General features: G+C 43.5%; 2 long non-coding RNA genes across 2 annotated transcripts in view; one reads left to right on the plus strand and one right to left on the minus strand.

Moving 5' to 3' along the window:
• The window catches only part of LOC126991195 (uncharacterized), a 46,530-nt gene that overhangs the window by 6,186 nt on the left and 18,068 nt on the right, over window positions 1-22,276 (minus strand). The window contains exon 2 of the long non-coding RNA XR_007745260.1: window positions 15,859-16,015. This is a non-coding gene — a long non-coding RNA (uncharacterized LOC126991195). The remainder of the gene's footprint in view (window positions 1-15,858; window positions 16,016-22,276) is intronic.
• Window positions 14,501-15,091, plus strand: LOC126991196 (uncharacterized). The gene is made up of 3 exons (XR_007745261.1): window positions 14,501-14,630; window positions 14,799-14,882; window positions 14,967-15,091. It is a non-coding gene; the product is annotated as an uncharacterized LOC126991196 (long non-coding RNA).

The following is a 22,276-nucleotide window of genomic DNA, read 5'->3' on the forward strand; positions in this document are numbered from 1 at the left end:
CAACTCAGACTTAGAAAAGAACCTTCTGTCACACTCTTGGCATTCATGAGGTCTTTCACCAGTGTGTGTAAGGGTGTGTGTGTTAAGGTGACTCTTCGTACTGAACACTTTCCCACACTCTTGGCATTCATGAGGTCTTCCACCAGTGTGTGTAAGTGTGTGTCTGTTAAGGTGACTCTTCTGAGTGAACACTTTGCCACACTCTTGGCATTCATGAGGTCTTTCACCAGTGTGTGTAAGGGTGTGTCTATTAAGGTCACTCTTTTGACCAAACACTTTGCCACACTCTTGGCATTCATGAGGTCTTTCACCAGTGTGTGTAAGGGTGTGTCTATTAAGGTTACTCTTCTGAGTGAACACTTTGCCACACTCTTGGCATTCATGAGGTCTTCCACCAGAGTATGTGGGTGTGTTTGTTGAGGTCACCCTTCCCAGGGAGTCTTTTCCCACAGTCTTGGCACTCATGCTTCCCTTCAGCAGTGTGTGCAAGGCTGTGTCTGGTGAACTTACTCTCTCACTCAAACTCTCCCTTTCCTTTACGGCTGGAGATGCCAGCAGCAAGGTGGTGGTGGTGGTAGTGGTTCTCCTGAGCACCCCTGATCAGAGCATGCAAGGTGCTGTTCAAAGTTATGGCACTGAATTTTGCACTGTAGTGCATGGTCTGGCACTGATCCTCACAGCAGTGGCAGGCTGCTCCTGCTAGTCCTGGCCCCTCAGGCTGCTGCCCGGCCCTGCAGCCTCCACTGCAACAGAAGTCAGCGGCAGTGAGGACGCAGCACGGCACCCACCTCAGACCCTCGCTGCTGCACCAGCACCAGGGGTGGCTGTTGGGACAAAGATCACAGCCTCATAGAAACATGCTTCAAACTGAATACCAAAAGCATCTACAAATTCCATAAAATGTAGCAGAGCACAACACAGTTACTGGTTTTCAACCCCAATATTGTGACAACTGCATCAAAGAAACTGAGGCAAACTAGACCCAGAGCAGTGAACTAGCTGCCCTTGACAACCTGGAGGCAACCATGCAGCAGGCAGCTGAACAGCACCTTGTGGATATGGGAAGCGGAAAACAGAGACAGAACAATGCTGCAGAACAGCCACCACAGAAAAGGGCATCAAGGAAGGGAAAGAACAGAGCACGGAAGTGTGCAGAGCATCGCCGCTTTGAGAGAAAGAACAACAAGATAATGAGGATCAAAAACAAACAAAAAAAAGAGAAAAATGAAATAAAACCAGACATGTTTAAACACAAAAGAATCAAATTGTCACCAACAAGATTAAAGGAGACAAGACCTCTGAAAGCAAACAACCACGGAGACAAATAAACACTCTCAGAGGCCAAGAAGTAAAGAAGAAAGCTCCCTCTTTCTCTCCGTGAAGACGCAGCAAAGGTGCCAGACAAAGGGACCAGACCCAGGCTGTCCACTGCCTAGGATGCTGTGACCTCCATGACTACTAGAAGGCCTCTGGCTCAATAAAGAGACAAAATAATGCAAGCACTTGTGCTGTACAAAGTCCACAGCAAAACAATGGATGCAACAAACACTTGCCAATACAACAAAACATAAACAAATATTGGGAGGGGAGAGAGAGAGAGAGAGAGATTTACATAGATTTACATAGAAAATCAGACAACACAGACCCCCTGGTCCAGATTAGGTGGTCTGTCCTTAAACCTAAGTGATTCTACAGAAGGCTCCAAAACGTTGCATTTCTACTCTAGTTCATATTAAGTTGAAGGAAGTGACGGTCGAGCTTGTATTTAAAGGAATCAGTTGCGTCACACTGGACCACTGAAGGTGGGAGCTTATTCCATTCTCGCACTACAACGTTAGTGAAGAAAAATTTGGTGCAGTCTGAATTTACATGTCTGCATTTGAGTTTTATGCCATTGTTCCTCGTTCGCAAAGTGTCATCAATCATCAACAATTTTGTTCTGTCTACATTCGTGAAACCATTAAGTATTTTAAAACATTCGATCAGTTTTCCTCGGAGGTGATGTTTCTCAAGAGAGAACATGTTAAGGGTGGAAAGCCTTTCTTCGTAAGATTTGTTGCGCAAGAAGATTTGTTGCACAAGGAAGGGATAATTTTTGATGCCCGATGCTGAACAGCTTCTAATTTAGCAATGTCCTTTGCATGGTGGGGAGACCAAAACTGTACCGCATATTCCAAGTGGGGTCTGACTAAACTATTGTACAGCGGAAGTATTACATCTTTATTCTTGAATAAAAAGTTTCTTTCAATGAAGCCCAGCATTCTGTTCACTTTTATTTGCTGCATCAATGCATTGATGTGAGATTTTGAGGTTTGACGCGATTTTGACCCCCAGGTACTTAACGAGTTGAACGCTTGTGAGTTTAACACTGCCCATTTCATAATTGAGCATCTTATTTCTTGTTCCAACTTGAAGGACCTGGCACTTGTCTTCGTTAAAGGGCATCTCCCATCTATCAAACCAAGCTGAAATTTTGTGCAAATCCTCTTGGAGGCTTTGCCTGTCATCGTCAGTGAGAACCGAGTTATCAATCTTTGTGTCATCTGCAAATTTACTAATGCAATTATTGAGTCCAACATCCACATCGTTGATGTAAATAATGAAGAGAACTGGGCCAAGAACTGAGCCCTGAGGGACGCCACTAGTGACCAGCGCCCACTCTGAGTTACATCAGTCAATCGCCACTCTTTGTTGTCTGTTGCTCAACCAATTCGCAATCCATTAGTTTACTTGACCGTCAATACCTATTTGCTTTAATTTATAAAGTAATTTATGATGTGGGACTTTATCAAACGCTCTCTGGAAATCAAGTATGACTACGTCCAGTGATTTGGTTACGTCATAAACTGAGAAGAGGTCGTTATAAAAGGTCAATAGGTTTGATAGGCAGGATCTTTTGCTACGGAAGCCATGTTGAAATTAATGACTGGCTTTTAAGGTAACTCACAATTTTGTCTCTAATTATGCTCTTGAGCAGCTTACCTACAACTGGAGTTAGACTAATGGGCCTGTAATTACCTGGTATTTTTCTGTCTCCCTTCTTAAAAATCGGTGTCACGTTAGCCCTTTTCCAATCTGAAGGGACGATGCCTTATTGCAAGGACAAATTAAAAAGTTGTGAGGGAGGAGAATTTCAATTTTTGTTTCTTTAAGCAGTATAGGATATATTCGTCGGGTCCGGGACTTTTATTTGTTTTAAGGGATTCGAGACCTTTAATGACTTCATCGGTAGTTATTACAAAGTTTGGCAATGCATGCTCCAGATTTACGTTAGCATTGTTGTCGTCACTGGTGTTGGTGGTAGTGGTGGGAGACTGCTTGTATTAACCCCTTCACTACCGCCGGGCCAAAACAGCACCCCGCTCTGTACCCGAAATCACCGCATGCACCAAATTTCAAATGTCGCTGTTGAATATACCAAGTTTTCAGCCATAAACTCAACATAATCATCATGTGTTATATATGAAAACATGAAGAATTAAATGGTGCACATAAAGAAACATAAATTATTTGATAATTTTGAGATGTAAGCATAAATATAGATAAAATAACTTGTACACTGGCTACAGCGAGCCAGGACACAGTATGTGCATCCTTGGATATGGTACGGGGCACGCAAGGACACAGTATACGCGTCCTCGTGTTGAAGGGGTTAAACATCGTAGAAAAGTAATTGTTTAAGAGGTTTGCAATGTGTTGGCTGTCAGACACTTGTGCACCATCACTGTTTGTTGAAGGTCCAATTCCACTTCTGATCGCCTTCCTATTTTTTATATAACTGAAGAAGGGTTTCGGATTATTTTTACAGTTGGCTGCAATGTTTTCTTCATATCTACACATACTAATCTTTTCACTCGCCGCCTGGCTTCATGATGAAGTCTAATGTTTTTGGGCGTGCTTTGTTCTTTCTTTAGCCTGCAAAGCAATTTTCTCTCCTTAATCGAGTGTTTAATTTCACTATTATTCCAAGGTGGGCTTTTATTAGTGTTACTTCGCTTCTCACACATTGGGACAAAAGTGTTCTGCTGAGTGAGTAAATAATCCTTAAAGTTTAGCCAGGCTTTCTCTACACTGTCGTCACCTGTATTATTTGTCGGATTTCTACAAAATTACCTCTTGAAGTTTATCACCTTTTCTTTATTTTTAGTCACTGTTGATTGAGCTCTGATATCAACGCACACTAATCTATGATCACAAGAACCAAGGTGTCCTACCGTGACATTACTGACTAGGCTAACTTGGGTCCGCAGTTACCTACCCCAGTACACTTGTGGCTTACCCATGCCACGGCCCACAAGGTGCCATCCCATGCCTTGGTATAGTTTTTTTTTTTTTTTTTTTTTTTTTTTTACGTTGTTGCCTATTGCGCCGGTAGGCATCTTCCCGGTGGGGTCTGATGGTCGGCCCAAGGCTTCTTCCAGGTGGGGCCTGATGGTCGGCCCAGCCCGTTCTGGCGCAGGCGAGTGTTTATAGTGGCGCCATCTTGCATTGGCTCATGCTGCCCCCCGGAACTTGTACTTGATTCGCTTAGACGGCTTCCTCTAGAGTCCGGGTTGATGGGTGGTCTTCAGGACAGCATGTGGGTAGTTTTAAGCCACTCGGCGGTGACCGAAAAATCTGAGTGGTAGCGTGAGGATTCGAACCCGCGTCGTCCATCACGCGGCGAATGTGGGTCCAGTACGCTATCACTTCGGCCACTTCGACCCCCATGGAAAGTGAATTTGGGCGTGTGACACAAACAAAATCAAATCCGAAGCAAAGTGAAAACGTTCTATAATCATGCCTATCACACACACATTCTATCACAGTTACCAAGTATTGAATTATGGAACCATTTTCGTACATAAAAACACTTGATTTTGCACTGAAAAACAATGTATATCGACCGGCTGTACATACTTTTAGCATATATATATATATATATATATATATATATATATATATATATATATATATATATATATATATATATATATATATATATATATATATATATATATATTGTTTTTTGTGTCTTAGAGTGCTAAAAGTATGTACAGCCGGTCGATATACATTGTTTTTCAGTGCAAAATCAAGTGTTTTTATGTACGAAAATGGTTCCATAATTCAATACTTGGTAACTGTGATAGAATGTGTGTGTGATAGGCTCAAGGTCACTACTCGGCTGACCTCACAATGATTATAGAACGTTTTCACTTTGCTTCGGATTTGATTTTGTTTGTGTCACACGCCCAAATTCACTTTCCATGGGGGTCGACATCACCCCAGGGGGCATATTGGCCTGGGAGAGGCTAGGCTGACTCACAAGTCAACGCTCTGACCCATATGAGTGTATAGATGCGGACAGGAGCGTCCTTTCGATTGCAATTAATTACAGTAATTTGCAAACGCGCCTGACGCGTCAATGGTATATGATTGCAAATCGCTTTTAACGCGTGAGACGCGTCAACGGTACTCTACGGGTTAAGAACAGTGGCAGTCTGGCAATCTTCAAGAAAGCGCTGAAGACTCACTTATTCACTAAATCCTACGACTTTACAAACGTGAGGATCAGGGTTGCAGTAAAGGAAATAATTGAAACATATACTCCTATTTTTCAGAGAATCACTTCACATACACACATAGACCATCCACAGTCTTTTCTGATACTGTGATTTGAAGCTGCTGTCATTTTTCTTTGAGCAATTTCAGTGAGGACATGTCCAAAACATGATATGATCTGGTTAGACTGTTAAGAGAGTAGACAGAGTTGTGGTGTGGTGCTGGCCATGGCTGGCTGGCTGGCTGCAGCTGGTCAGTCTTAGGACTGGCTCAAACAGCCAGCCAGGTTCCCAAATGAACACCACTGAGTGCCAGGATTCGAACCCAGGCCTTCTGACAAGAAGTCAGGGCAGCATACCGACCAGACCACTTCTAGTCAGAAGGCCCGAGTTCGAATCCTGGCACTCAGTGGTGTTCATTTGGGATGTTTTTCACTGTGTTAAAACAGTTTCTCTAATGTATTTACACACCGTATGTGCCATAAGGGTTTGATTAAAAGCGTTTCTGTCAGTCATGGGTGTGGGCGGGGTTACCTTCACCTTCATGTCCACAGTGCAGGGCTGGGGCGTCAGTTAATGGCTGCAGAAGTGGCCTCTGGTGTGGTAACCTTTTAGCCCATCGGTGGTTGCTCAGTATGCTGCCCTGACTTCTAGTCAGAAGGCCCGGGTTCAAATCCTGGCACTCAGTGGTGTTCATTTGGGATGTTTTTCACTGTGTTAATACAGTTTCTCTAAAGCCAGCCAGGTTACTTATCACGATGGAATATGATACACGGTTACTCCAACATGTGTTTTAAAATAATGTAGACAATATTGAGGTTTACGTTCATTTAATTATTTTCATTTAAAAAAATATATAAAAAATCAATTTAAATAAAAAATCTGATTTAAATTTTTAAAAACCCAATTATTTTATTTAAAAAAAAAATCAACAACCCTGCTGAGGATTGAGGACAACTTTAGGTGCTAATGTTACTGTTGTAATACTGGCGGCCCTGTGGAGCGCTGCTGCGGCAGCGGACCGGGGCCTGAAACCTCATCACCGGTGAACGGAAACAGGTAAACTATACATGGGTAAGCTTGGGTGTGATTCTGGAATAATACCAAGCTGTCACCTCAGGCATAAAAAGCTTGGGTAAAATTCTAGTGTTTGCCCATACTTCCCCCTCCCCCCCAAAACAAGCTTGGGGACCTGTGGGAATGCGAGGTTTCGGGTGGGGGACACGAAATCTGTAGCAATTGCGTATTTTTTAGCGGGGGGGGGGGGGCAAAAAATCCCTAGATCTAGGGAAATTCCCTATATTTAGGGATTTTTTCACCCCACCACCACTAAAATGAGTGTTTGCGACGAATTTAGTGTTCTCCATACAGAAACCACGCAATCTCACTGGATCTCCAAGCTTGTTTTCGGAGAGAAGCGTAGTGAGCCCACCAAACGATGCTCACCTCACCGTCTGGCGTGGCGCCAGAGGCCATCTGTGCCTACATAAACCGCCTACATCACACCCATGCCCTCTCTAGCACTGGTGCCAGTAGGTTGTCTCCTCATCCCAAGGTTTCTGTCCTGATAGTAGTGTACGTGGCACCAAACACGGTGTATCTTCATCGTTTATCACTGACACAAACAAAACCACCGGGTAGCCGTGATCCGTCCAACGCCGCGTCTTAAACAGTACTGCGGGTTCTACACAAAGTGCAGGCTCTCGAACCTCCTGCCTGAGCTGTTCGAACACGTGGATCCTGACTGACCATATTCTGAATCTGCTTCACGGGTTTGTGTTCCCAGTATACAAGGTGATTGTGGCTATTGACTCCGTGCCTCCAGCATACGATAATACGCCTCCATTTATCATAGTTAAAAAACAAAAAACATGTCCCTCAACCATAATATGAAGGAGGCACCAGTAGCAGATCCAGGTCCAGCCCCTTCCCCCAACGGTCTTGGGGAACCCGTGGGAAGTCGGGGTATTTGGGTGGGGGAGCATATTTAAACTACTCCAACCAAACTTTACGACCTGCTAACAGGAAGGCTTTGCCCCCCCTCGACCCCCCTGCTAACCAAGGGGGGGCTACCCCCCCTCTTTAAATACCCCACCCAAACTCTACGACCTAACAGCTAACTGAGGGGTATTGAAAGAAGTGCTTACATCCCCTTCTACAACATTAGCTATAACATTACTGACGACGCCAAGATGGTCCGTCAGCTTCACCAGACCCGTCCTCCTCTGAAGAAGCTTCGTCACTAACCTGCTTCACGCGTTCGTATGTGCTACCAGTAAGTGAATACATAGTCGTATATGACGGTTGCAAGATTCTTATGACGTAAATTACTTACCGTTTAGATGCTTCATTATGACTGTAATAGTGTGAAGGCCCCCTCTATCCCCTCTTTGGTATGGAGAGTGAGTGAAATTGCGTGGTTTCCGTACGTTGTAAAAAATCCTGGAATGTATGAAATTTCCCTACATCTAAGTAATTGTAAGGAATTTCCCTACATCTAGGGTATTTTTCAACCCCCCATAACTCAAAAACTATGCATTTGCGACGCATTTCATGTTTACCACTGCATTCCCCGCAGTCTCAATGGCCCCCTAGCCAATTTTGGTTGCAAGGGCTGAGTATTGCCAAACACTAGAATAATACCAAAGCTTGAAACAGGTAAACTTGACATGGGTGAGCTTGGGTGTGATTCTGGAATAATACCAATCTGTCACCTCAGCCACAAAAAGCTTGAAACAGGTAAACTTGACATGGGTGAGCTTGGGTGTGATTCTGGAATAATACCAAGCTGTCACGTCAGCCACAAAAAGCTTGAAACAGGTAAACTTGACATGGGTAAGTTTGGGTGTGATTCTGGAATATTACCAATCTGTCACCTCAGCCACAAAAAGCTTGAAACAGGTAAACTTGACATGGGTAAGCTTGGGTGTGATTCTGGAATATTACCAAGCTGTCACCTCAGCCACAAAAAGCTTGAAACAGGTAAACTTGACATGGGTAAGCTTGGGTGTGATTCTGTAATATCACTGACCCATCACCTGAACCTCCCCCAAAAAGCTTGTAATAGGTAAGCTTGAAATAGATAACCTTGTAATATGCACTGTGGGGGTAGCGGATGGGCGTGGGGGCACTGTGTGGGCGTGGAAGCGTGGGCGGCGTGGCAGACTCCTCAGCGTTGATCTTTTTACCTCCGTTGATTTTGACCTTGATCTTGATGTCACAGGAGTCCTAAGAAGGGAGGCTGTGGGTTTTGTATGTCCTTAGGCTTATAGAGTGGGATTGATGGAGGCTGGGAATTGAATGTGAAAAAGAATGCAAAAATAATTATGAATGGTGAAGAAATGGCCGGAGGAGGTTATATAGTGAGTTAAGTGCCTTGGGTCAGTTATGTGTAAGCATGGTGGTGCCGAGGGAGAGACAGGAGAAAGGGCATGTTGTTGTTGTTGTTGTTGTTGTTGTATAGTGCGGCGACTATGCCTGATGAACGAGCCTCTCATAACCTGCTTAGCCGACTCATTATTATATATAAGTACACATACCCCTTGCTCCAGACTATATAGGTGGTCTGTCCTTAACCCAAAGTGATTCTACATTAATCAGATGGCTCCAAAACTTTGCATTTCAACTCTAGTTAATATTAAGGCCCCTTTGTGGGCGCTTATAGAGCGGACGCGGGCCTTCCCGCGTATCCTTTCAGACGGCGCGGGTGAAAACTTGCCGCCACCCCCACGAAGGTGGAAGGAGAAAGACAGGAAAGTGTAATGAAGGTCAGGGAGAGCACGCAGGGCATCTGGAGGAAAGGAGAGACAGAAATACAGCTGGAGGAGGAAGGGAGATAAAGGAAGAAAATGAAAGACCAAAAATTAAGATAGATGGCAGAGTGAAAAGAGAAAAAGGAGAGAAGGAAGATGAGGAAGTAAACACGAGGGAGAAGAGCATCAAAATTCTTCCTATAAATAAAGTTGAAAATAAAAAGTGCAACAGGAAAATGAACGCACAACAAATCACATTGAAATCAAGCAGGATACTGAAGGAGTTTTCTTCGGAGAGATGCGCGGGACATGGCGTGTGAAAACATGCATTGAACACTGTACCCTTTGCTGCCATGCGGGCCCGCAGATGACCCAAGCAATGACGTCCGCGGCGTGTGAAAGGTTCATAGAAAACATGCATTGAACACTGTACCCTTTGCTGCTTTGCGGGCCCGCAGATGACCCAAGCAATGACGTCCGCGGCGTGTGAAAGGTTCATAGAAAACATGCATTGAACACTGTACCCTTTGCTGCCATGCGGGCCCGCAGATGACCCAAGCAATGACGTCCGCGGCGTGTGAAAGGTTCATAGAAAACATGCATTGAACACTGTACCCTTTGCTGCCATGCGGGCCCGCAGATGACCCAAGCAATGACGTCCGCGGCGTGTGAAAGGTTCATAGAAAACATGCATTGAACACTGTACCCTTTGCTGCCATGCGGGCCCGCAGATGACCCAAGCGTTGACGTCCGCGGCGTGTGAAAGGTTCATAGAAAACATGCATTGAACACTGTACCCTTTGCTGCTTTGCGGGCCCGCAGATGACCCAAGTGTTGACGTCCGCGGCGTGTGAAAGGCTCCATAGAAAACATCAGGCATAAGTTGACGCGTTATAAGCGCGGACAAGTGTGAAAGGGCCGAAGTTGAAGGAAGTGTCGATCGAGCATGTTTTTAAAGGAGTCAATCGATCGTGTTACACTGGACTGGTTTGATTATTGTTGCAAAGTTACACAACGGAGGAGGAGGAAATTATCTTGCCATCGCCATTATATATAAACTCAGGTCTTCTCTTTCCGTAACCATTGCCATTAATTAATTCCCTATTCATGAATGGGGTGGCGTAACAAACTGTACCTTTGCAGCAACAAGCCATCAATCAGTTTATCTTCTCTTATCGCTACCGTTGATCCATCGTGAACAAACTAGTGTCATGTAGCTACGTCTTCAGTCACTGGGGCCGGGCAGTGCCAGGGCCGGGTCTTCTGTTACCTATTTATGGACAGTGATATCAACTGTTGTAAAAAATCTCCCGTAATCTGAGCCTTGACACAACCCTGCGGGAGGCACATTAACACCTGCCGCTATAAGGATCGAGGGGCTCCGGGGAACGCAACAAGCACACATTTGTCAAGTACATTTTTCGTCAAAACTCACCTATACTTATAACACAACAAAGGAATGTCATGGTGAAGTAACTACCCTAGCTAATTATAGCAATTGTAGGGATGAACAAATAAGGTGCAGCTTACCTATAGCCTATATAGCAGCAGTTAACCCAAACTTTTCAGGCCACGCACCAAGCTGTGACCGAGTCCACGCCCCCGCTAAGACTCCACCAGTACTGAGGTCCTGTCGATTTCCTGAAATTTCGTCCATTTTTTGACGAATTTTGTGCTCGCAAAGCACGAGGCTCTGAGCGATGGCTATCAAAACTGAACGAAAATGTACCTGGGGTGAATGAAGGTGCTCAGAGTCTGGGTAAGTTTCAAACAAAGAACAGACAACTCCGCTGAAGTGTACAGCAAACGTTGATTACTTTTAAAACAATGGCAGCTAATGATGTGTTTGACATTTTAACGAGACTTAAAATCCGCAATTACACAGTTTTTTCCTTACGCACGCCTATGTAGTGATCAGCTCACGCACCACTCTTTGGGAACAGCTTGTAGGCTGAAAAAATTATCCATCACTGCGTCGCCGTGTGACAGGCCTGTGTATGTGTGTATTTAGGCCCAAGTTTGTCCATTAGCTTGTCTCAGGTGTGGAGTAATGGAGCCAAGGGAAGTATATAAGAAAACGGCCGGAGTCGCCCTTACGCGGGACACTCGTCCTTTCACGGAACCCTGCACCAATATTTCCGCCTGCGGGTCACACTCGTCCTTCAGGGGTTACTGCAACCTCCTCAGCTGCGGAAACACTAAGAGTAGGACAAGAAACATTATTCCCAACTGTTGGCAAACTCTTTGGAAACATTTGTCTTCAAAGAATTTGGAAATTTAATGTTTCCAGAGTTGGGAAATATTGCTTCCCAACAGTTCCTTTCTGAGCGGACCTTTTATGAAACAGTTATGTTAGGTTTGGTTTAGTGCGGCTGGATTTGTTCAGTTCATTATTTTTTCGTGTATATTTAGTGAGTAGCCTATAATGCATTTTCCCCAGATTGTAGTTTCTGGGTGAAGTCCCTCAATGTGTCCGCTCCCTTCATCTCATCATGGCTACTATTTATTGTTTTACTGTAGCACTTGTCCCCCGCCAGTACAGCTTTTTAGTTTCATGGTGTTCCCTACAGATGTGGCAATAGTTGTACAATAACACCATGTATTGCCTGGGCCAGGTTGGGAGGGCAGGTTCCGCCCTTCTCCTGTGTTGTATAACTGCAACAACAAACTGTCAATCAGTCCTATAATATGTGGCAGGCTTCGTGCTGTGCCGTTGTCGTCACTGGCGGCGGAGTAGGCTGCGGTGGAGGCCCTTGACAGAGTCTCTATCGAGGGACTCCAGGCCTCGGCACTTAGCCACGGGTGGCCTCACGGTTCTCGCACACATTTCATGGCTATTTCCACAACCATTTTCTTCCCTACACTTTTTCTTAAGGTTTTCCAGGAGATAAAATAATAACTTTAATCAATTAACTGCTGGCTGCTAACACTGCTTGGAGGGGAGCTCATGAAGGTACTGGTAGGCAAGTTTTCCTAATCTGAGGTATTTTCTGGTGTTTGCTTCCCACCATTTCCATGACTCTTCATCTGCCCCGGCCCAGCCTTTTTCCCTTGTGGCATTCACGAACCATGTCCACTGCGTTTGTTTACCGTTTACCGTTGATGAGGTTTAAGGCCCAGTTCTGCCGCTGATGCAGCGCTCAACTGTTTACTGTCTCTACGTCACTACTGGACGCTAAGATCAATGCCATTGCACTTAATAGAAGTGTCTGTGCTTTTGGCCTTGGGTTCATAATTCCTTTTTCTCTTCCTTGGTTCATCACCCTCACCCACACCAACACTTGCACCACAGAGGCGAGCACTGTTCCTTGCACTTGCTCTGCAATGTGTAAACAACATAAAAAATGACCTCTATACCAGATAAGTTGCCACTCTGTAGTTGTTGTCCATTTCTACCCCTGCAAATCCCCTATCAGCTGCTGCCCTCGAGGTTTCTTTTATATAGTTAACTATTTCCACAACTTTCTGGTAATCTTCTCGACTTTCCTCACCTGATTTTAGGGCTGGGTAGTGGTGTGGACTCAACAGTGGCTGGCTGAGGGGCATTCTTGAGACACAAAATGAGGGTCATTACATCGGCTACAGCTGATGCAGTCACTCATTTGCTTGGTAGTAAATCATGGACCCCGCTGAGTGTTGTCCAAGAATAGGGGATAGGTATTTGGAAGATTGTGTTGAGCTGACGGGTGGAGAAATTGAGTTTTTGAGGCACTGAAGGGCACCAAGTTACCTCTGTCCCATTCAGAAATGATAGCAAGGTCAAAGGTTAATGTTCTGCAGAGTCCAGCCATGAGTCATGCTTCCCGTTGTGAGGGTCTTCTGTTGAGATGCTGAGCAATGCACAGGAAAGTTATCGGCATGAGTGGATTGAATAGTTTGTTTTGGAATTAAAGATTATTAATGTGTATTGCCTGGGCTTGGGATGACAGGTTCCTCTCTTCTCCTTTGTTGTAACTGCAACAATAAACTATCAATCAATCAGTAATGAACAACATAAAGAGTGGGAGATAGCCCAGAGTCCTGCGGAACACCACTGTTTATAGGCGTAGGGGAAGAGCAGTGACCGTCTGTTGTTAAGTAACACAAGGCCTCACTGTTGTGATTGTTTCTTGAGGTGACCACGTCGACCGAGCAGAAAGCCATCTCTCTCTCTCTCTCTCTCTCTCTCTCTCTCTCAGGATAATCAAAATCGTTGTGTAAGGCAGAAATATATTCTATAAACTTACACACACACGCATATAAATATATATATATATATATATATATATATATATATATATATATATATATATATATATATATATATATATATATATATATATATATATATATATATATACACACACACACACTCAGTGGAAAGAATGAGGAAGTGGCTCTCTCTCTCAGGATAATCAAAATCGTTGTGTAAGGCAGAAATATATTATACAAACTTACACAAACACATATATACACTCAGTGGAAAGAATGAGGAAGTGGCTCTCTCTCTCAGGATAATCAAAATCGTTGTGTAAGGCAGAAATATATTATACAAACTTACACAAACACATATATACACTCAGTGGAAAGAATGAGATAGTGGCTGAGAGATGTGGTGTGAGGGAAACACAGAAGAGAGAGAGAGAGAGACAAAGAAGGCTGCAATGGTTGGGACATGTGAGGAGAGAGACAGAGGGCGGAGTGCTGAGGGCGGTGGAGGGAATGGAGGTGCCCGGGAGGAGACCAGTTGTAAGACCAAGGAGAGCATGGAGAGGAACAGTGACACAAGACTTGGGAGTGTTGGAAATAGAGGAAGGATTAGCACCGGACCAGCAAGATGGAGGAGGACCATGGCAAGTCCCACCCCAGGAAAGGGAGAAAATGGACCATAAGCCAAGAAGATGCTGATGACCCTTTTCTAACTATCCCCGTCTTGATGCTGCTTCTCTTCCTCCTTTTCTTCCAGGCTTCTTTCTATTCTCTTCCTCTTCCTTCATAAGTTCTTCCTTTCCTCCATACCTTTCTCTCTGTTCGTGCTTTTTCGTAATGTTTTCTTGTCCATCTTTCTCCTCTGTTCTTGTTGACCCTCCATCCCTCTGTCTGTCTTTCTCTCTTCGTCTTCTCTGTCTTCTTGTTCTTCATGAAGGGGTCGCGTGGAATGAAATCGCCCACATACAGCAGCACCACACAACACCTCAGGGGAAGTGGATCTTCATGTGCTTGGTAATAATCCGCTTGGTCTTGAAATGTTTTCTACAAACATCACACTTGAACTCTCTCAGATCAGAGTGTGTGACAACGTGGCTGTTCAAAGCGGACTTAGAAAAGAACCTTCTGTCACACTCAAGACATTCATGAGGTCTTTCACCAGTGTGTGTAAGGGTGTGTGTTTTAAGGTGACTCTTGTGACTGAACACTTTGCCACACTCTTGGCATTCATGGGGTCTTTCACCAGTGTGTGTAAGGACGTGTGTGTTAAGGCTACTCTTTAAACTGAACACTTTGCCACACTCTTGGCATTCATGAGGTCTTTCACCAGTGTGTGTAAGGGTGTGTCTGTTAAGGCTACTCTTCCTATTGAACACTTTGCCACACTCTTGGCATTCATGAGGTCTTTCATCAGTGTGTGTAAGGGTGTGTGTGTAAAGGTGAATCCTCTGACTGAACACTTTGCCACAAACTTGGCATTCATGAGGTCTTTCACCAGTGTGTGTAAGGGTGTGTCTGTCAAGGTTACTCTTCGTACTGAATACTTTGCCACACTCACGGCATTCAAGAGGTCCTCCACCAGAGTATGTGGGTGTGTTTGTTGAGGTTGCTCTTTCCAGGGAGTCTTTTCCCACACTCTTGGCACTCATGCTTCCCTTCACCAGTGCGTGCAAGGCTGTGTCTGGTGAACTTGCTCTCGGTCTCAAACCTTCTCTCACTCAAACTCTCCCTTTCCTTTATGACTGGAGATGCCAGCAGCAAGGTGGTAGTGGTTCTCCTGATCACCCCTAATCAGAGCATGCAGTACAGGAAGGTACTGTACGACTGTGAGGACAATGACAGCACAGTACAATATTACGGTGGAGTTTCCTTATGGTACGGTAGAATAAGAAGGAAGGATCTGTGTTCCTCCACCTTTCTGTACCTCTCTGCAGCAAGCCACGCCTGGTAGAGGCTGGGTGAGGCCCTGTCTCAGCTCCCTCACCAGGCCTGAGGGGAGGTCAGCAGGGCAGCGACAGTAGTCAGTCCACCCTGTTTTGACCTCAACCCTGACTTGAGGGGTTGGTCACTGGGCTGGGTGTGGTTGGGAGGGTGTGGCCCCGTCAGCCCTCTCAAGGGACTCCCAAGCCTGGCATTTGACAACTAGCAGCCGGACTTCAAATTCTTGGCCTGAGTGAAGCTTGTGCAGGTGCCTGCCTTCCTAAATCAGTAACAATTTCAAGTACAAAATTACAGTACAATATCTTATAGTGCCAGTATGGTACAAAGGCGGTACACAGGTACTGTACAAAGTTATAGCACAGAATATTTTCTTTGGCAAAAAATACGATGAAGGAATTGCACTGTACTGTACTGCATGGTCTGGCACTGATCCTCACAGCAGTGGCAGGCTGCTCCTGCTGGTCCTGGCCCCTCAGGCTGCTGCCCGGCCCTGCAGCCTCCACTGCAACAGAAGTCAGCAGCAGTGAGGACACAGCGAGCGCTGAGCACGGCACCCGCCTCAGACCCTCGCTGTTGCACCAGCACCAGGGGTGGCTGTTGGGACAAAGATCACAGCCTCATAGAAACATGCTTCAAACTGAATACCAAAAGCATCTATAAATTACATAAAATATTTATTCTCATTTATGAATAATACATTTAATTTGCTTTCTTTTGATACCATATACAGGTAACTCTCGATTTACACGAGTTTGGTTTACGCGTTTTTTTTTAAATAACGCGGGGTCCAAAATCCAAATAAATGTTTAATTTACACGTTTTTTTTTCCATTTATACGCGATATATTATGGAGTGGCCACCATACGTTTCACGCAACTGGACTCACACAGCGCCGCGGCCACACAGCTGAGCTCAGTTCTTCCCGCGCGCCACTTGAAGAACAATACAGTACCCACGCTGCCACGCTACTCAACAATAGGGGTGGGCGGGTACCGGTATCAATACCGGTACTAACGGTACGAGCTATACGGTACAGTGCCAGTACCAGACTAATCGGTACCACCGTACCAGTACCAATACTAGCCAGTCGCTCATGGTGTCCCTCATTTCTTCCTCACATGAGTGAGGCTGAGACTGAGTGCCTGAGTGGATATCTCGGTGATATGGATATTCTCTCTCTCTCTCTCTCTCTCTCTCTCTCTCTCTCTCTCTCCACTGAATGAAGTGAACATTTATATTTCGACAGAAACCTACCTCTTGTTTGATTTACATTGTTTTTGATTTACGCGACGTCTTCAAGGACGCAATACTCGTGGGTGGGTATATATATATATATATATATATATATATATATATATATATATATATATATATATATATATATATATATATATATATATATATATATATATATATATATATATATATATATATATATATATATATATATATATATATATATATATATATATATATATATATATATATATATATAGAGAGAGAGAGAGAGAGAGAGAGAGAGAGAGAGAGAGAGAGAGAGAGAGAGAGAGAGAGAGAGAGAGAGAGAGAGAGAGAGAGAGAGAATTTGGTATCAAAAGAAAACAAATTAAACATATTATTCATAAATGAGAAGAAATATGGTTAAATACTAAAAAAATAAGAAATAACATGTATAATAAGACCCCTAATATAGGTTGAAATGATTATAAACGAAATGAAATGAAATGGTTATAAAAAAGTAACTTTCTTTTTATTTAGGCATCTTAAAATGGTTTTGATACAAGTTAGTCAACATATTGAAGTGTTCATATATGAATGTTTATGCAGATATATTATTTTTTGTGGTGTCAGGAAGGTTTTTCGTCGCAAAGCGTGAAATGAGTCAGATTCAGCGAATGTTCGTCGCGAATTCAGGTCAAGCTTCAGCGAAAACTATTGAAGCTAGGAAGGCGTGGCACATGAAAGCTCTTTTAATACCGATTAATAATCAGAAAAAAATGGAAAGCATGAAATAAATAAAAAAAGTTAAAAGCAAAAAACTAGGACGTGTCCAAATCGTGGCAAAAGGGCAAAAAAAGAGGTTATAGTGTGACGGCTCAGAGACGAACTTGGAATCGAGCTATCAAAAAATCCTTCGAGTTAGTCAAACTACATTGCCAAGAGGGGCTACATGCAAAGCCACACTAGACAAAAACGGCAAAGTGTCTGGAGTTCGTATAAATCGCTCTCGACAGGGTTAACGTTTCGAGCTCTAGCGACGAAACAACTGGCAGGATAGAAATGTCATGCACCATATTGGAAAGAACATTGGCAGGGCTAAATCATTTGTTAAGTAAGTTTTTTGAAATTCTCAAAAAATGAGTAAGTTTCAAGGTAGGAACTCAAAAAGAGTCCCCCTCCCCCCACCAGGTCGTTTTTTGCAAATTTATTAATTTTTTTACCCTTTCGAGTCCGTTTTCGAGCCTGGCCGCTTATTAAAAAATATAGCCCTATTATTTTGCCGTCGATTCATACCAAAATCTTTTCTGTAGTCCCAAAAATAAGGGTGTTATGGCGATTCTCACCAAAGTGGTTGATTTTCCAAAATTCGTAGCTTAATGACAAGGCTTGGGGAAGTGTCCGTTACATAGTACATATAGGGGTCACTGTATATATATATATATATATATATATATATATATATATATATATATATATATATATATATATATATATATATATATATATATATATATATATATATATATATATATATATATATATATATATATATATATATATATATATATATATATATATATATATATATATATATATATATATATATATATATATATATATATATATATATATATATATATTTACGTCTACGCCTATAGCGACAGAAGGCTTGTTTAAGGGGCCCCAGCCCGTCATAGCGCAGGCAAGTGTTTATAGTGGTGCCATCTTATACATATGTGTGTGTGTGTGTGTGTGTGTGTGTGTGTGTGTGTGTGTCGGTCCAAGGCTTCTTCCCGGTGGGTCCTGATGGTCGACCCAGCCCGTTCTGGCGCAGGCGAGTGTTTATAGTGGTGCCATCTTGCATTGGCTCATGCTGCCCTCCCGGAGCTCATATTTAATCCTAGAATCAAGAGTCCGGGTTGATAGGTGGTCTTCTGGACAGCATGTGGGTAGTTTTAAGCCACTCGGCGGCGGCTGAAAAATCCCAGCTCGGTGGCACCGGTCGGGGATTGAACTCGCATCCTCCTGAACGTGGGGCCGTCTTGCTATCTGTTAGCCACCGCCTACCCTTGTGTATATATATATATATATATATATATATATATATATATATATATATATATATATATATATATATATATATATATATATATATATATATATATATATATATATATATATATATATATATATATATATATATATATATATATATATATATATATATATATATATATATATATATATATATATATATATATATATATATATATATATATATATATATATATATATATATATATATATATATATATAGGGTGAGGTGGACACAACCCATACTACTAGTGGGAAAATATTAATTAAAATCTGTATTTGCCCTAACAGGTAAAACAGAGAATGCATAGTACTCCTCAGGAAATGGGCTTCCTCTTTGAGAAACAGTTGAGCTTCCCCAGAGAATATTTTATCTCCATAGGAAGGTTTTTTTTTCTTTCAATTGCTGTACGGCTTGTGACCAGGGGGTCACGGATCGTACACGAGGTGTTCACGGCCCGTACAATTTTATAAATAAATTTCTTAAAAATCAGGCGTTGCATCAAGACTCAAACCTAAATGCCAAAAGTAATCCTTAGACTGTGGGCTTCCTTTGAGTTATCGGTTTAGATTATATGGACTTCCAATTCTGCAAGTGATGACGGTGTTTTAACTCGTAACTAAAGGTGGTTGTCTATCCTCGTCAAATGTAACCAGGTTTTACAATAACATTTTGCGTCCACCAGCTGTACGACTCGTGAACTACCCACATGTTTGTTTACTGGATTCCCACTAACACAAAAACTCGGCACAACAATATCTTTCCATGTTAGTAGGAGTAGGTAGGAAGACACCTACCGAACGGGCGTGAGCTACTCCCGGTGAGGATATATGGGAAGCGAAGAGGTTGCTGAAGCCCTTCAAAGACCCTTCCCATGTCCTCATTAACCGTTTCCCTTTTGTCTCATCAACACCAGAGAGCAGTTCAGCATGCTCTCTAAAGACAGTTCATCTCTCTTTCTACACCACACTACATTCGCAAAACACACACACCTTTACCCAAAATTCAAAATTCAACATGGCGAAAAAAATAACTGCCTCGGAGTCCCCGCATGGGGGGGGGGGGACCATAAATTCCCCCAGTGAGGACTCCCCTTCTGGCTGCCGACTTGAGAGGTGTCCTGATAACTCCTCAAACCTCCTCCTTATCAATTTCTGCAACATTCGCGGTCTTCGTTCTAATTTTCATTCTGTGGAACACCATCTCTCCTCCTCTAAACCTCACCTTCTCTTCCTCACCGAAACACAGGTTTCTGAGGCTACTGACAGCAACCTCTACTGTGTTCCCTCCTACTATCTCTATCCTAAATTTCAATCCAAAGCTGGATGTTGCGCCTACGTGCGCAACGACATCACTTGCTCTCGTGCCCACGACCTTGACTCTTCTGAATTTTCCACCATCTGGCTAAGACTTCATTGTCATTCTATTACTTAATACATCTGTGCTGTTTATCTCTCACCTAACTCAACTAACTATGTAAAACTCTTTGACTATTTGAACTCTAAGGTGGAGTGCATCTTGACCCACTCTCCCTTCGCTGAAATCTCCATCTTGGGAGATTTCAATGTTCACCACCAGCTTTGGCTTTCATCCTCCTTCACTGACCAGCCTGGTAAACAAGCCTACAACTTTGCTCTCCTCAACGACCTAGAGCAGTTGGTTCAGCACCCTACTCGTATTCCCGACCGTCTTGGAGACAGGCCCAACATTCTAGACCTCTTCCTTACCTCTAATACTTCTGCTTACTCTGTCAAACTGTTCTCTCCGTTCGGCTCCTCCGATCATAACCTTATTTCTGTATCCTGTCCTATCGCTCCTGTACATCCTCTGGACCCACCGAAGAGGCGATGCTTCTGGCATTTTGCTTCAGCTCGGTGGGACGACCTGAGGATGTACTTTTCCGATTTCCCGTAGAATGATTACTGCTTCCAGGAGAGAGACCCCTCTGTGTGTGCTCAGCACATCACAGAGGTGATTGTCTCTGGAATGGAGGCATACATTCCACGTACTTTCTCTACTCCTCATGCTAAAAAGCCTTGGTTTAATCATGCTTGTTCTCGTGCTATTAAAAGATAGAGAGGCAGCTCACAAAAGGTTTCAGAGCCTTAGAACTCCCACTAACTTTGATCTATACATTTCAGCCCGGAATCGTGCCAAATCTATTCTCCGACTTACCAAAACTTCTTTTATAAATAGAAAATGTCAACACCTTGCTTCTTCTAATTCTTCCCGTGACTTCTGGCATCTAGCCAAAAATATCTCCTCCAATTTCACTTCTTCCTCTTTCCCCTCTGTCTCTAAGGCTGAACTCTTCGCTCAAACTTTCTGTAAGAACTCCACCTTGGACGATTCTAGGCATATTCCTCCTACTCATCCATCCTCTGACTCCTTTATGCCTGTTACTAAGATTCTTCCTAATGATGTTTTCTATGCCCTCTCTGGCCTCAACTCTCAGAAGGCTTATGGACCTGATGGAGTGCCTCCTATTGTCCTTAAAAACTGTGCTTCTGTGCTGACACCCTGCCTGGTCAAACTCTTTCGTCTCTGCCTATCAACATCTATCTTTCCTTCCTGCTGGAAGTATGCCTTTGTACAGCCTGTGCCTAAGAAGGGTGACCGCTCCAATCCCTCAAACTACCGCCCAATAGCTTTACTTTCATGTCTATCTAAAGCTTTTTAATCAATCCTTAACCGGAAGATTCAAAAGCACCTTCCCACTTCTAATCTTCTATCTGATCGCCAGTATGGATTCCGCAAGGGGTATTCTATTGGCGATCTTCTTGCTCTCTTAACTGACTCTTGGTCATCCTCTCTTAGCCGTTTCGGTGAAACTTTCTCTGTTGCGCTAGACATATCGAAAGCCTTCGATAGAGTCTGGCACCAGTCTTTGCTTTCTAAACTGCCCTCTTTCGGATTCTCTCTCTCTCTCTGTTCCTTTATCTCCAGTTTCCTTTCCGGCCGTTCTATCTCTGCGGTGGTAGACGGTCACTGCTCTTCCCCTAAACCTATCAACAGTGGCGTTCCACAGGGCTCTGTCCTATCATCCACTCTCTTCCTGTTAATCACCAATAATCTTCTTTCCATAACAAACTGTCCTGTCCGCTCGTACGCCGACGACTCCACTCTGCATTATTCAACTTCTTTCAATAGAAGACCATCACAACAGGAAGTACACGACTCCAGACTGGAGGCTGCAGAACGCTTAACCTCAGACCTTGCTATCATTTCCAAATGGGGCAGAAGGAACCTTGTGTCCTTCAATGCCTCAAAAACTCGATTTCTCCACCTATCAACTCGACACAATCTTCCAAACACCTATCCCCTATTCTTCGACAACACTCAGCTGTCACCTTCTTCAACACTAAACATCCTCGGTCTATCCTTAACTCAAAATCTCAACTGGAAACTTCATATCTCCTCTCTCGCTAAATCAGCTTCCTCGAGGTTGGGCGTTCTGTATCGTCTCCGCCAGTTCTTCTCCCCCGCGCAGTTGCTATCCATATACAGGCTCCTTGTCCGCCCTCGTATTGAGTATGCAT

The sequence above is a fragment of the Eriocheir sinensis genome, unplaced genomic scaffold, assembly GCF_024679095.1.
Source record: "Eriocheir sinensis breed Jianghai 21 unplaced genomic scaffold, ASM2467909v1 Scaffold25, whole genome shotgun sequence".
Lineage (NCBI taxonomy): Eukaryota > Metazoa > Arthropoda > Malacostraca > Decapoda > Varunidae > Eriocheir > Eriocheir sinensis.